Source organism: Etheostoma spectabile, unplaced genomic scaffold (assembly GCF_008692095.1).
Source record: "Etheostoma spectabile isolate EspeVRDwgs_2016 unplaced genomic scaffold, UIUC_Espe_1.0 scaffold00003985, whole genome shotgun sequence".
Classification (NCBI taxonomy): domain Eukaryota; kingdom Metazoa; phylum Chordata; class Actinopteri; order Perciformes; family Percidae; genus Etheostoma; species Etheostoma spectabile.
In genome coordinates this window covers 18,046-33,315 of record NW_022603096.1, presented here as the reverse complement: position 1 = coordinate 33,315, position 15,270 = coordinate 18,046, and the positions used below count along the sequence as shown (strand labels likewise).

Below are 15,270 nucleotides of genomic sequence, written 5' to 3'. Positions count from 1 at the left end.
GTTTTTAGTCAACATCACACCCACACAGTGATGTTATCCGTGGCTTTCACGTCATTTACCGTCGGATGTGCTAATGTAAACTAACGACAAACCCAGAGTAAAGTAGTTAACGTAACCTGCGTAACACGTTTCTGTGGTAATGGTAAACGGTTAACGAGCGTCCAGTCGCCACACAATCAAGTTAGGTTACTAGGTAACGATAACGTGGGTAAGTTAACGGGAAACACACTGAGCACTATATCCGTTAAAAACTGTTAAAATACTTACCCTGCTGTCAGGCTCAGACAAATTATTCAACAAAGCGGTGTCTGTGACTTAAGTTATAGTCTTATGCTAGCTGTTACCGGAGCTGCCATTCTGTCTGTCAAGGCTGTGAGAAGGAAAGCCGGGTTGTGTTGCCTTTGTTTGTGTCTGAGCCCGAGGGAGGCGTGTCTACTGATGCCTTTAGGGGCGCCTCGGTGCACAGTTTAAACATAGATTTAACCCATTAATTTAAAAGCCTACATCCACGATTACGGTGCTTTTGATACGCAGTTAAATAAAAACGTGGATACTGTAATAGAGTCACTTTTGGAGAAACAGTTTTATTTTTTATCACGTGTTGCAAAAAAAGCTCAGTGCTCTTTGTCAAAGCACAATAATAAACCATCAACATGCATTATTATTGCACAACATAAAACAAAACAATATCATCAAAATAATTCAGAGAAATAAAATCTGATCTAGACTATTAGGTTAGATCTTCAGCAATATCAGAATGGAAACTAAACAATTCTACTAGCCTGAAGGCAGCACATGCTCTATGGTCTATTAGAAGACTATGGGAAAGAGCGTCACATGTGGATACTCAATGGTAATAACCCAAGCATAACGTCAAGGCAACAAGCAGGTTGCCCCGTGTTTTTTCTTGTGCTGCTGTGACCTGTAATTATTTCAATGACAACCAAAGCTCTACTGCCCAATATCGCATTTTTTAGGATCAGTTTGACTTGATAGTGAGTTTAATTTTTATTTGAATTTCTTTGGTAGTCCTTGAAGTAGTAATTGATAGATATCTTTTTAGGGTGCAAGGGCTGGTTTTAATTGTTACCTGTGTGTGTGGGTAGGATGCGTTGTCTGTCTGTCTCCAAACGTTGAAGAAAAATTGCAAGCTGTTTCTCCTTTGGGGCTCTGTCCAAGCCAGTGGCTATCAGGTAAGTGCCAAACTGTTCTTTCCATGTCTTCCACTGTGCAGAAAGGCCGTCTAGCATGGACAAAAGAGGCTGCATTTGAGCTAAAAAATTATGGTGTGTGCACTTTGGTGGACTAGTATCCCACCCAGGACAAAGGAGCATTTAAATATGGGAATTACCTATTAATCCAAAGATTATGACTCATGTGTTTGAGTCGCTCTTGAAAAAGTGTCACAACTTCACAAAAATCATCAAAGTTTAATAACCAAATAAATAACCCAAACAGATATGCACTATGCATATTGTGTATATAATAAAGAAAGCATTCAGGCCATAGTTTGGCAACACACAACACTTCATCATGGTAAGAACACCAAGAAACCATTTTCCCCTTTTATATTGTTTATGAAGTCAAATGAATGAATTTGCAGCACATTTATCATCTGTTTTTCAGCCAGTGACTCACCAGTGTTGGTGCTGTAGGTGCGAACGGTGGTGTCAATTGGAGGCGGTGAGCAGCCTGAGTCTATGGATGCTGTGTCATCATCTTGGGAACAGCCAGCCTGGATGGCTCTCAGATAGCTGTGGCTGCGGGATCGGAAGCATGTTGGCATGGGCAAATCTAGAGGCTCTGGGTTGTCCTGAGAGTGGGAACGAGAATCTCTGAATGTGGACTCTGAGCTGCGGTCCTCATAATGATGACTCATTTCCAGGTCCCGTAGCTGGAGGAAGATTAGCAAAGACAGTGACAGTAGTTATGCAAGTAGAACAGTACTGCATGAGTGGGATAATTTTGATAGAAACTTCTTCTAGCGCTGAAGGTGACCAGTAACGACCCAGCCGCCCGCAGACGGTTTCTGTAAAGGGCATTCTCCATTTGTGAGACACATCTGATAGGATGCAATAAAATGGCACCAAAGGGTCAAAGTTTAAATGTGTGGCAATAAGATACAATTAGTTCTAAGTAGTGCGAGCACAGTGCTTTTCAACTCAGTGAAACCAATATTACTCCTCCTGCGTCCCTTCATGCTGGGTTTCTTGATGGGCTGTCATTCATCTGTAAAATGCATTTTCTTTTCTTGCCATTTCTTACATGGCCAGCTATATAAGAACTTTAAATGTACAGATAACAAAAGAAATGCTTAGGCAGGAGACATGTGTTTATACAGCAACTACATGTTTTTTTTCCTGAGCCTCCTTAGTTCTTTTTTTTCTTAATTACTTCTTTAGTAAGAACCAGCTTTGCAGAACATGAGTTTTCGTTTTTTGTTGATTGACAGAAACAGCCTGAGTAGGAGTTAAAATGTGTTGCAAAGTTATTTTGATGGTTCACGGATTGGTGACAGAAGCATCTAAGGGGGTGAGTGCAGAAGAGGCAGAGAAAAAGAAAACAAAGTGCATAATTTACACCTAGACACATTTTGGAGGCATGTAAAATGGTAGGCTATGTATGGTTGTTCTGATTTAGCTACCTATTGTGAATACAATTTATTTTACAAAGCATTCCAAAATTATACAACTTGACCCTAACAAGTCTACATTGTATTGCAAATTAAATGTGTTTGGTATGCTGCCATGCATGCAAATTAAAGGAATACATTCATATATGGGACACATTTGTTGTGATGTGGTGACATCTCAAGAGATTGGGTGTAAACCTGTACTAATAGCCTGCACTCCCTCATTTGACTAGTTCATTGAAAAAGATCACAGCCCCTCTGCGTAGTTGTTCATCATCTTGGTGACCTTGTCAGTGGCAAGCTAATAGCTCTTATGTAAGTAGATGAATTAGACTTAAAACTACTGTTGTCATTCATTTGTCAAATTAATATGCAATACAGTTGGAAAAAAGAGATTCTTTGTTCACAGGAAGCTCATTTTATGACTGTCATTCAAGCTGTATCTGTGAAAATGCAAATTATATTTCTGAAATTAGTTTGTGTGGCTCAAGCCACACAAAGGGATCTTAGAGTGTTTACTTGGAGCTAAGTCGTGTAAATTTTGAGCAAGTACATGCGTATGTATTCATAACTCATTAGAACATTTTTTGCTTCACCAATGAGAGAAAAGGAGACACAAACGGACACTAGAGGAACAGATTCATTATTTGGCCTCTGATAGCTCACATTAAATGCAATCACTATCTTTCCTTTCCAGACAAGCACTGACCTGTCCCAAGCAGCTACGTCTGCCCAAGGTGCTGCAGGCCTGGCTGAAGTCATCATCATCCCAGCGTGGCAAAGACGAGATTGTACCCCCAATGCAGTCCAGGTTGTCCAGGCTGCGATTATTGGAGAGCTCTCTGAGAGATGGAAGACAGCTGGAAAGAGAAGTAAAATGAGAAGAAAAACAAAAAAAAGGAGATGTGTTAAGGGTATGAAATATAAAGAGGAAATTAAAGGCGATGTCCGGACATATTCAGGGAAACTATGGAAAAACAGTTGACGTTTTTTGTTATACGATGACAGGGAGGCAGAAGGGAACATGGATCAGGGAAGAAAATGAACGATCAGCAAAACCAGGAATTGAAAGAGAGATAAAAGGTAGATAAGGTTGTCATTCAAGTTACCTATTTCATTTCCACATTCATTTATGAGTCATCGTGAAGACAAATATCTACTCAAATTTAAATCTAATTTTGGCATCAGTCATTTCAGCATCTGAGCATGCAAAGCCAGTGATGTAGGTGACACATGTACACAGGTTTCTGTGTCATCATGGTGCCAAAGACAAAGAACAGCTTTAAGTTTGATCAAACAGGAGCTCCAAAGTCGTGTTTTTAATTATTCTTTGTTGGCACACAGTGATAGTCACATGACAGCAAGCTGCCATGTCATGGTTTTTGGACACAGTTGTCCCCTTATTCCCCCATTCGAATAGTGTCAAGCTCAGCTACTTTTCACCTAAAAGCACCAGGCAGATGGTATTTATAGGCTTAAGGGAGGTTGGCAGTTGTTGGCAGCAGGGCATGAATTTGGCATTTGGAGTTGCCACTGACTTTACAGGCATTGCAGTGCGGCAGTGCAAAGTCATTGATTGTCCAATTAAACAAAAGCGTTTTGCACCACACTCCTAGGATGTGGCTTATGGACCTGTCACTGACCTGCTCATTGACCTGCCCAGCTGGTGCAGAGAGGGCACACTGTGGAGTGGAGACCACAGGGCATCTAGCTCCCCTTGCAACAAGGTGTAATCCAGAGTTCTGCTGCTCACGCCAATCAGGGTGGAGCAGATTGGAAGAGAGTGGGGTTGGATGGTCAGGCATTGGCAGGGGGAGTAGGGTTAGACATTCAAGCATGCTTAAGGGAAGAATAAATCCTTAAATTTGTAAACATAGACTTTAAAGGGATCTGAAATATTGAATTTATGTGGAGGTATATAGTTCAAGAAGGCCCCTGACTGGGTTTCTCAGGATGATGTCTGCTTCTTTTGGTTGAATAGTGTTACATCAACACTCGATCTCTGATCCAACCAGAAATATAACCACTGTGAAAGTGTTTGCATATACAGTAGTGCGGCACTGATATTTTGAAACTGCAAGCTCCAAATTTAAGGACCACATTGACAACTAAAATATGATCTGTTTTATATAAGGTATTGTGACAAATGTCTTGACATTTTCAATATCTAGAGCTACCTTGGTTAATATCAAAAGTCAATTATAATATACATTTGTCCTACTGAAAATTTAAAGCGTAGTTCAATTTACCAATACTAACTGTACAAACTCTAAAAACATCTAAGACAAAAGACAAAAATATATTGATTAATAAATTAAAAGAGTTTTGTCTTTATAAAAAAATCCCTGCAGACAGTTATTTTAGATAGAAACTATTTTATGTTTGACAGCAGATGAAACTGCTGACAAAACCTTTTGCAACTTAAAGACAATGTGATTGCTCTGCAAATGTGCAAAATACTTTGAGCTCTGAAATCTGAGTAGACATCACAAAACATGACAGTTTTGTATTGCTTACATTTGCTGATCATTGCCTTAGATACAAATAAAAGAATGTGAAGGCATTTCTGTCATTTTACAAAAAGGTACAGTCAACTCAGCTATGTCCCACTGCGTCTTCATCACATATTGTACAATATGTCTGCTTCAGAAAGCATGTAATTTTAAGACAAGTGAGGCGTGATGCCAGTCAGTCGAAGAGAGATTTACTGGTTGATTGAAAACAAAAGTCAGTGTAAACTACCTAATGTGGTCTGTATCCTTTTAGCTATATGGCTTTGTGGGTCCAACAAAAGGAAGGTAACAGCTGATGTAGGTAGTAGGATGATAAGGTAGAATGGTAGTAAGGCTGGCATGTGGGGGACAACAGGGAGTCTGACACCACTTCATTCTATGCGTGAGTAAGCGCAGCGTGGACTGTGTGTATTTGCGTGTGCATGTTGTATGCATTTGTATTTTCCTCCATACTGTTATGGTAAGGCTGGGTAGTTTCCCCTCTGTATAAACATATTGGCTTATGTATTTTCTTTTGATTGTTGAGAGGTTGTGCCAATCAATGTTTTTAACTGTGTTCTTAGGAGCATCTGGGTAGACTCTGAAAATCAACAGTTTTTGTGGCCACCCATTTTTAAAAGGCACTTTTTTAAAGTATATTCACATAGAGGTTATCAGGCCTTTAAGTTATATAGAAAACAATTAAATATTTGTGAATTTATCAACTGACCATTACTGAAATATATTATCATTATTGGCTTGTTTTATAGCTGTTCTTTCAAACCATAATGATGTAAACAAACTTTTAACAGCGTAAGAAAACATTAATCTCTCAGATTCATAAAAGTCTGATGTTAATTGCTTGATAATAGGTTGCAAACCAATGTTCCCAATCTTTATCATTGGCTACTTTGGTTTATCTTTGAATCACACATTGTACCTTTAACACAAGGTTGTTTACCCTCCTGTTGAATACTAATATGCATAATAAAGCACAGCAATGTGTCTCAGTCTGTAGTCTTACTTGCGTTGGGGTAGCTGGTCGCTCAGAGACTGCTGCGTAGCCCTGAGGTAGCTCTGGCGACGAGCGGTGGTTTTTGGCGAGGGTTTGGGGCTTCCCTCTGAGTCGTCGCTGTCCTCCATGTCTCCCATGGCCTTCACATAGCTACCACTTCGCATCCGCCGACATGGAATTTCATTGGCACCCCCGCTGCGGCCTAATGTGCTACTCCAATCACCCTAAAGACAGCGTTAAGTGGATATAATTAGTCTTTTTACTATCAATGTCATTTTTTATTGCTATATTCACTTCAGGCCTACTCACCCTTCGTCCAACCTGTAGGTAGTTGCAGGTTAGTTCAGGCTGGCAGGATTTGGACTTGAGCAGGGATCTGTCCAGAGTAGCAGAGCCCTTCTGGATCACCTGTCTCGGCTGACCCATTGTCATTGTGGACCAGGACCCTCCTTTCATATAGTCATTATCATTTATTACCATTCTTCCTGCTCCACCTAGTCTATCACCTACTCCACCCACAGGCCCAGTATTTGCTTGATACTTCATGTCATTGCTGCTTTTGGAGGAGCTGATAGTGTTGTAGCCACTGTGTATGTATCTGGTCTGGCCCCCTTGGCTGTCATGGCCAGTTGGACGCCCCAGAGTCATCATGGCCATGGTGTTATGGTAGCTGCTTAAATCACTGCTGTCCAAATCATCTGAACTCCAATAACCTGACATGTTGGAGCGTGGTCGTCGCTTGGCAGTTGCCTCTGCTTTTGTACCCCGATCTTTACTTTTAGCTCTGCGATTCTGCTTCCCTCCGTCTTCAGTGCCAGATGAGCCTCCACCACTACCAGTGGAGCGTCCATTGACATTTCCTTTCATGTTGTGGCTCTCCAGTGACTGGGACTTTGCAAAGAGCTTCTGTACTGAGTGCAGCATGTAACGGATACGACCAGGACTGTCTGTGCGCTGCTTGTCGGCAGCAACAGCAGACGTTCGATGAAACTGCAATGTGCTGAATCCATCACGGCCTCCAGGTAGCTGCTTATCAAACTCCAGCAGACTGGATGGTGCCTGGTTCTTGGTCATATGATGTGATATAGTTGCTGAGCCACTCGTAATCATAGGTGTTCGTCCACTCAGCCCTGCCATGCCCATGCCCATGCCCATGCCCATTGACATGGACGTGCCCATGGTCCCTGTACTTATCCCCCCGATGCTGTCTCCAGGTGGGGAGAAGTCAGACTGGTCGTAGGAGTTGTAGTGAATCCTGGGGAAGGTGCTGCTGTTGGACAGCTGATTGTTGAGGGGCAGCATGCAGTCTGGTGGAAGGGAGCCTGGGTTGGCTGAAGGATAGAGGTGGGGGTCCATGGTGCCATAGTGTTCCATTGTGGGGCTTAGCAGGTAAGGGCTGCGTGGGATGGTGCTGGTCTTCTGAGAGTAGAGGGCCTCTGGATGGCCTGAGGAAGGTTCACAGGAGTCAGGCGGGTGTCTGTTACGGTTGGTCCCCAACCCTTTCATGGTGGCAAGGAGGTCCGACCTTCTAGAAGACCCCCAGGCCAAGTAGAGATGACTGATGACCGTGAAGGTGATTCCTAGAAAACAGATAAAAACAGGAGAGAAAGACACAACACAAAAGAGAAGTTTAGAACTGATTACTATACTAGTGAACAAAATAGTAGTGTAAGAAACACTCATGGGCACTATCTGCCTATCTGCTCAGCCACGCAAACACGCCCACTTATGTGCCAAACCAGACTGCAAACTGTAGCTGTGAGTGAATGCTGTGTTGTGAATGAGCCAGCTTTCCATTGCCTCCCACAGTGAACATCTGTGTTCAAATGTTGCAAGTGGATGGAAAAACAATGTGTGGAACAATGTTGAGCTGTAGACAGTGGGTCACGGCATACATTATTGGAAAAATAACAATAGCTGGCAGTCATCTGTAACTCCAAACACCGCCACAGCTTTGTGGGGCTACAGTATATGCCAGCAGTCAGTAAACAAATATCTCATATTTTCGGTCTAATTACATTCTGAAAAAGATTAGAAGAACATTAATTCACACAGCACAAACATTTTCATTCATGTGCACCAATCAACAAATTAAATTGTGTTGGTGTAGCACTGGATATTGAATCCTGTGCCCGTTCATAAAAGACAACAGCAAAAAAGTTAAAAGAAAGTCTAAGTAATAGGCCTGCTGCCTCTCAGCATATCCTACAGTTTAGTTGTGATACAGAACTAGAGCCCGACTGTTATTAGGCATTTCCTGAACTTTGGAATATTTTAAAACAAAGTTCATTCTTCAGAATAATTTATTACGACAAATATTGGATTCTGATAAATTAATATTTAAAAAATAAAATAAAAACGGATGGTCAACAATGTTATGAGTGTTGGCGTTGGAAAGCTTGCCCACCATAGGGCACTCTACAACGTTCCTGTTGGCAAAACTGTTTTTTTTTTGTTATTGTGTTTTTGTTGTCTTTAAGTTTCAGGATTTAAAAAATACATATATCTGCCAATATATCGGAATATCAGATTTTTAAATAACCAAAGATTTGTATTGGTATTGGCCATAAAAATCCTTTATTGGTCGGGCTGCATACAGAACAACCAAATCTCTGGGAGGACCCTTTCTCTGCCCATTATTCCATCTGTTTCCCTTTCTCTCTCTTCCCCACTCTTCATTCTCTATCATCCTCCCACCTCCAGTGGGTATCCCTGGCACTGGTCACCAAGCTCCTGTCCTATCATTGCACGGCGAGCCAAGGATGGCGGGCAGACTGTTATAGTGAAACCAGTAAAGAGGATTTGACCAGCATGGGGTGGGTTACAGGAGTTGGCAGCTCCACCTCCTTGTCCTACTAACCAAGCTGTGCCAATGCCCTGCCTGGTAAGGATGATATTTTATTCATGGAAAATGAAAGATGATAAAAGCCAAGGTGATACAGACTTTTATGGTATTTACGCATTAACATGTACAGTATATTCATGATGGCTCCTAATGCAGTGTGAAATAATCACTAACAAAGAAAATTGAATTTGTTTGTAAAAGAATGCCAGGGAGCTGCCATTCAATCTGGTTTCTTTCATGCTTACATTTTGAGCAAAAGAATGCTTACATTTAAGAAAAACTCTTTCTACTCTGTATGTATGAATGAAGTAAAGTAAATTAATTTGTGATTTATTTTTTCCACTCCTGCTAGACTAAAGAAACCCAGCCTGCCAATGCAAATACTGTTATTGAAAGTCTATTCAAAACTCAACAGTATGCATGCCGCTTCCTTATCTCTGTTGGTGTTGTTAAGGGAATGCAGTTTAATAGACTACTGTTCTGCTTTGGGTCTACATCTCTATTAGTGTGAACAAGAGTCCAAAGAGATGAAAGGTAACGTCTCTAAAAATAGATTCGTGAAGGGTAGTGACACTTAGGGTGATCACAAAAGGTAGCACTAAAATTTTTTTGAGGATAATTGTGTTTTATCTGTTTTACTGATTTTGTGTAAAGCACTTTGAATTGCCCTGTTGCTGAAATGTGCTATACAAATAAAGCTGCCTCGCCTTGCCTTGCCTTACAGGTTTTGTGAAATCCCCCCAAAAAATATTTCTTTTACTACAGCATGTGAAAGAATTCTGGTCCATTTATTTTCCTAGCAATCACAAATCTAATGTTTTATTATAGTCTTGGCAGCTGAAGCTGAATGACATATATAAATCATCCCTAATAACTCAAATGTCTAATATTCAGATCATTCCATACATGGTTCAGTGGATATTTAATAACGCTATACCACACATTTCTATCAAAGATTGATAAATAGTGGTTTTAGTGTATGATAGCATGCAAGCATATTAGATTTAGATTGGACAGAAAAAAAGATATGATAAATCTTTTGATATAGTTTTTTATATATCTGCCATTAAGGCGCATGCAGAGTTCCAGCAGATGTGAAGAAGTGGTTAAAAACTCAATCTCATCTGCAGCAGGGTACATTTATTCTTAATTTGTCCAAAGGAAGTCAGCTAGGCAAGCCAACACATCTTAAATTCATAGCTTTATATTACAGCTGCTTTGCACAATGGCAGACTTGTAATTTTTGCTATAGGACGTCCTTTGGGCCGGCGCTCTAACCATGACTTCGCCACTTTGTTTCTGGTCAGGTACTCTTACTGCAAAAATATCACAAATGTGAACTACAAAACAACAGAATCTAGGAAGGGGACAGTATTGCTCTTTTTTTCCTAACTTATATTTTTCCTGGTAAGTTATTTGAAGTGTCAACCTTGCAGTCAATGGCTTTCTGAAAGTTGAAAATCAAATGTGAAACAGTCCACAAAAAAACTTATTTTATGTCAGCCTGGCCCTGTCTGAAAAACAACAACAAAAATCTGCTTTGTACTCCTGTTAAAAGGCTATTTGAATCTATAACATAGACTGATTTGTAAACAAGTTCACCTTCAGAGACCTGGAAAACAATGAGACAATGAGATAATTGCAAGTTATTGTCAGACAGACAATAAGTGAATAAGTCAGCTCACTACACAGCACAATGTGAGTTGATTATGTTTCAGAGAAGGCATTTAAATGAATTGTGTTACTTTGCCTATACATGATATGTGCACACACACACACACACACACACACACACACACACACACACACACACACACACATTACTTTAACACACTTCTAGCAATTAAGTATTTGCAACAACAAAATCTCCATATAAATTATATGCCTGGATTTCATGCCACTATTATTAGCATGCTGCAGGCACAGACTCATTTAGTGTTATTAACAGAGCCATTCTGAGTGCCATCTCTGCTGATAGGGTCCAATCCTCTAAATCCTTTTACACCACATTAGCTAACTACTTCATGTCCCGTTGTGACACGCCACTCAGCTGAGCTTAGCATACCCTCCTCAATGTGTCAACCAGTACGCCTTGAAATGACAGTGATAGTCGCATTATTAACATAGGCAGGACTGTAAACTGTACACTGCCAGTCAAACGTTTTGAACGCTTTAGCACATTTACAAAATGTTAGTTTTATTTGGTTAATGCTCAACAAGTGCAGATAATTATAATTGTAACACTAATAGGATTAAGGTATAAGAGACTTTGTGTGTGACTTTTTAAATTTATTGGACATGACCTAGAAATGACCTGGATCTCCAGTACTCCAATAACGGACTTTTAGCAGAAAATATATTGTAGACTCTACATTATTACGTGGTTGACTTTTTTTATTTAATGGCTTTAAAAAAGCAGCAATTATGAGCTAATTAAGATGCTGATTCATAGGTCCTTAAAGGCATACCCAGTGTTATGTTGTAATAGTATCCAAATTTGCCTTCAAATCCTGTGAAAACATTATTGAACTTATTCATACAGTATGAATTACTGACTTATTATTTCTAATTTCATCTAGATCTACATGACATTCCAGAACAAATTTTGAGATCTATCCAAAAATAGAAAAAAAAGGCTGTTCATATTTTCACAGACAGAGCATGTTATATAAGCAAGCATATGCAGTATATTGCGTTCTAACATTATTCATAAAAAGCTGAAGCTATTGGTCCCTTTGTTAAAATTGGAAAAATGGCAAGATTCAATGTGTCCACTGGGCAAATAGACAGCAGCTTTTTTTTTTTTTTAAACACCTAGGTTAAAAAAATGCCCTATCAATAAAAGTGTTGAATAATATGACAAGCTGGATCTCACCAGTGTGACTGAAAATGCCTGAAAATCATTGCAGGTTATATGGTTTTCATTAAGCAGGGCAAAAAGAATGTGAAAATCAAATATGTATAGATCATGTATAACCACTGGTGCCAGTTAACTCAAACCTGCTACATTATCACTGCAAAGTATAACAATATACAGTAGGTTAGACATGTTTACACTCAGGGAAGACAAGTAAATAATTTAGGTAAAGTTTCTGCATTCAGTAGCTCAGATTGAAAAGTGCACCTCAGTCTGTGTACAGACAATGCTCATAGAAAACAGTGCACACAAGAATGTTAATGTCTCTGTGTTTGTGTGTTTTTACACCCTGCTTGGAGCGTCTGGTGGTAGCATCTCCCCGCCTTGTGCACTGGGGAGCTGCCATCTGCTGCCCCAGTGGGAAAAGGGGCGTTTGGCACCATGTCAAATTCATGACCTTACTCATTCTCTCAGCCACCGCAACCTCAGAGCCCCAGGCAGTTCATGCTACTGACCAGAAGAGGGCGATCACACTCAATACAAGCTGTTTCTGCCAAGTTCCATCACTCTCTAACATTTTTAATGTGGGAATCTGGGGTGGGGATTACAAATCTGACAGAATGCAATGGAGATGTGATGAAAAGGTCTGTGTTGGTGTCAACTTATATTTAATGATTAAAAACAAAAAAGTTCTAGAGCCACCTGAAACTATTGTCTCTGAAGCCCCAATATCTTTTTTAAAGATGCTCATAAATCTGGTGAGCATTTTTTGAGCCTGGCATTTTGCCACATCTGAAACATTTTACATTAATGTAAAGACAAACTGTTGCAAGTAAAAGTTCTACATTTAAAATCCTTTTTTTGTCTTTAATTGAAATATTACATGAGTGGTACAGACGGAGGGATGAATGTTTTGGGATGAAAATTGTTGAAATTAATTAAAAAAGATGTAAATAGTGCCCAAATAAAAATAGTGGGATCAATGTTTAATCTTTAAAGAGCCAAAAAGTTTAAACCCTATGGGGCTTTCATGTTGAATATATATAGCCCGGTACTTCATCATTCTAGGGACTATCTGTCAGTCTTTATCCAGTCAGGCTTCCCTCTATTAACCTTGTGTGAAAGTCCTGTCTGTCAATATTTACCTATAGCACTGAATGAAGATTTCATCAATTTTATTTCCAACAATATTTACTCAGTTAACAGATTTCCTGCCATGAAACAGTTTTTATCCAATATTTTAATTTACAGACCTAAACTGTGCCATCCTGGAAACAGTCAAATTGATTGCTAGATACTGGATCAAACCGTCTCTTGGCCGTCTGTGTTATAGCCCTTGAGTTGCCAGATTTTTTCGACCGGTTGCCAGTTTCTAGATTGGCAAATCTGTGGGCGGCCAGATTTAGATTAGAGACCGTGCAAAAGACATCATCCCCTCATCTGAGCAACACTGTACGGAGAAGCAGTTTGTCAGAGCACAGCTCAGTCAGTCAGCCCTGAGCCCATCTGCTCTATAGGCTTACAGCACTGCTCTATAGACAGGGGGCAGCTCTGTGTGTGTGTGTTAGTGTGCTGTGTCTAAAGGCAGTGTGTGCGTTACATGTAACAAGGGAGGCAGATGCTTACAGGCTGCTGGTGAGGAGGAAGGGACAGAAGGAAGTGAGGGAAGAGCTATGGGGAGAAAGGTGTGGGTTTTGACAGCAGTGAAAATGAAAGCAATCTAACAGGACTGAGAAAGTGTGAAAATGAGTAAATGTTTTGTAAACTGAGCATTGGGGAGAAGGTGAAGAAATTTGAAGATGCAAAGGAAGATGAGAAACAGAAATCAGCAAGTAGGGAGAAACATGGCATCGAGCAGGAAGAGCAAGAGAGGTTAGTGTTAAGAGAGTTCTGTCTTTTTGCATATAGGAAGTGTGTGAGTGTTGAATGCATGTGTTTATCCCAGAAAAGGTGTGAGGGTGTAAATGAGTGTGATTATGTGAGGCATATGCATGTGCAAAAATAATTGCCCGCGACTGATTGAGAGATTTGTTTTGATATAAGTTATGGCGCTCTGTTCAAGTGAATGTACTGTAATTGAATAATTTCTCAGTCACTGAGTGCCTCTGAGTGTTTGCGAGCAAAGACACACACACACACACACACACACACACACACACACCACACACACACACACACACACACACACACACACACACACACACACACACACAGTCACTTGTATGTATGTATGTGCGTCACATAATTAATAATAGTGTATATGGGTACGCATGCATGCTTGTGTGTGGAGCATGCTAACCTTGTCCTAATTACACTCTATCTATTCCATCAGTGCTGTGCTCTGGCCTATTTTCACAGCTATAAATTTACCGCTCTCCCCTCTGCTGTGATAGATGACCCACTCATTTTAGCCCATCTCTGAAGACTGTGAGCCAGAAAGGAAGTCAGCGAAAGACAGTGGCACCACTTCATTGCTTATGATGGTGATGGAACTTTCCATGACCTCAAAAACTATTTGTCTGTGTGTGAAGTGAGTACATTAAATGGGTATGGATTTTTTCTGGATGAGAAAAGCCTAGTATGAAAAACAGTGATACATTTAGGAGTCACCTGGAGATCTTGAGAGTGTTTTGCATTTAAGAAATAAAGCTCTTCTAGTGTACAGAGTATTCATGAATTTGTAGTTGTGGTCATTGTAAAATGTTGACAGGGGTTAGAAACTTCAAGGCTGTGTATTGATAAACGTTTGTCTCTGAAGATATATGAACTGATTTGTGGGCACAGTTTTACAGTTGCTATTCTATCACTGTTTCTGACCTCTAATCTACCTGGAGGGGAGAAAGTCAAGAGACAAGAGGTCAATAAAATAAAATATATATGGCTGAGGTCAATGATCAGATATTATATTTTTCCATTTATCTCCACAATAGTCACAGATAAATATCATGCCCACAGTATACAATGTTCAGAAAGGTTTCAAAAGCAGTAGAACTTTAAAGGATTTACATATTTTCAAGTCTGTCCTAATACAATACTCACATGTCTATAAAGTATGGTCATTATTTTTCATCTGAATCATTCCTCCTTTTCATACCGGCCATAAAATGATCCCTTTATGACTCCCATGTAAGAATTGGGGAACAAAATCCATAACAAATACATTTCCAAGCATTTCAAGTATTTAAAAGCATGAGCCAGTCAAATCAAGTGGGTATCTTCCAAAGTCACAGAGCATGAAATTCCCTCTTTGTGTTTCCCCACAGACAGTGTTTTCTTGCTGAGCTGGAGGAGAGATAATTCAGACTATTAAAACCTCATATTAGCTTCAGCAGAATTTTGGAACGCATTTTTGCACAAAATGAGGAATGTGGATTTGGTATTTTGCCTTAAACAATGTTCAAGGAGGGTATACACAGTAGATTTGATTAC

General features: G+C 40.0%; 2 long non-coding RNA genes and 1 pseudogene across 2 annotated transcripts; 2 read left to right on the top strand and 1 right to left on the bottom strand.

Moving 5' to 3' along the window:
- The window catches only part of LOC116676891 (disks large-associated protein 4-like), a 42,030-nt pseudogene that overhangs the window by 16,664 nt on the left and 10,096 nt on the right, over positions 1-15,270 (bottom strand).
- Positions 860-1,712, top strand: LOC116676893 (uncharacterized). The gene is made up of 3 exons (XR_004328847.1): positions 860-995; positions 1,107-1,193; positions 1,627-1,712. It is a non-coding gene; the product is annotated as an uncharacterized LOC116676893 (long non-coding RNA).
- On the top strand, positions 3,526-14,391 carry LOC116676892 (uncharacterized). The gene is made up of 3 exons (XR_004328846.1): positions 3,526-3,715; positions 13,625-13,713; positions 14,235-14,391. It is a non-coding gene; the product is annotated as an uncharacterized LOC116676892 (long non-coding RNA).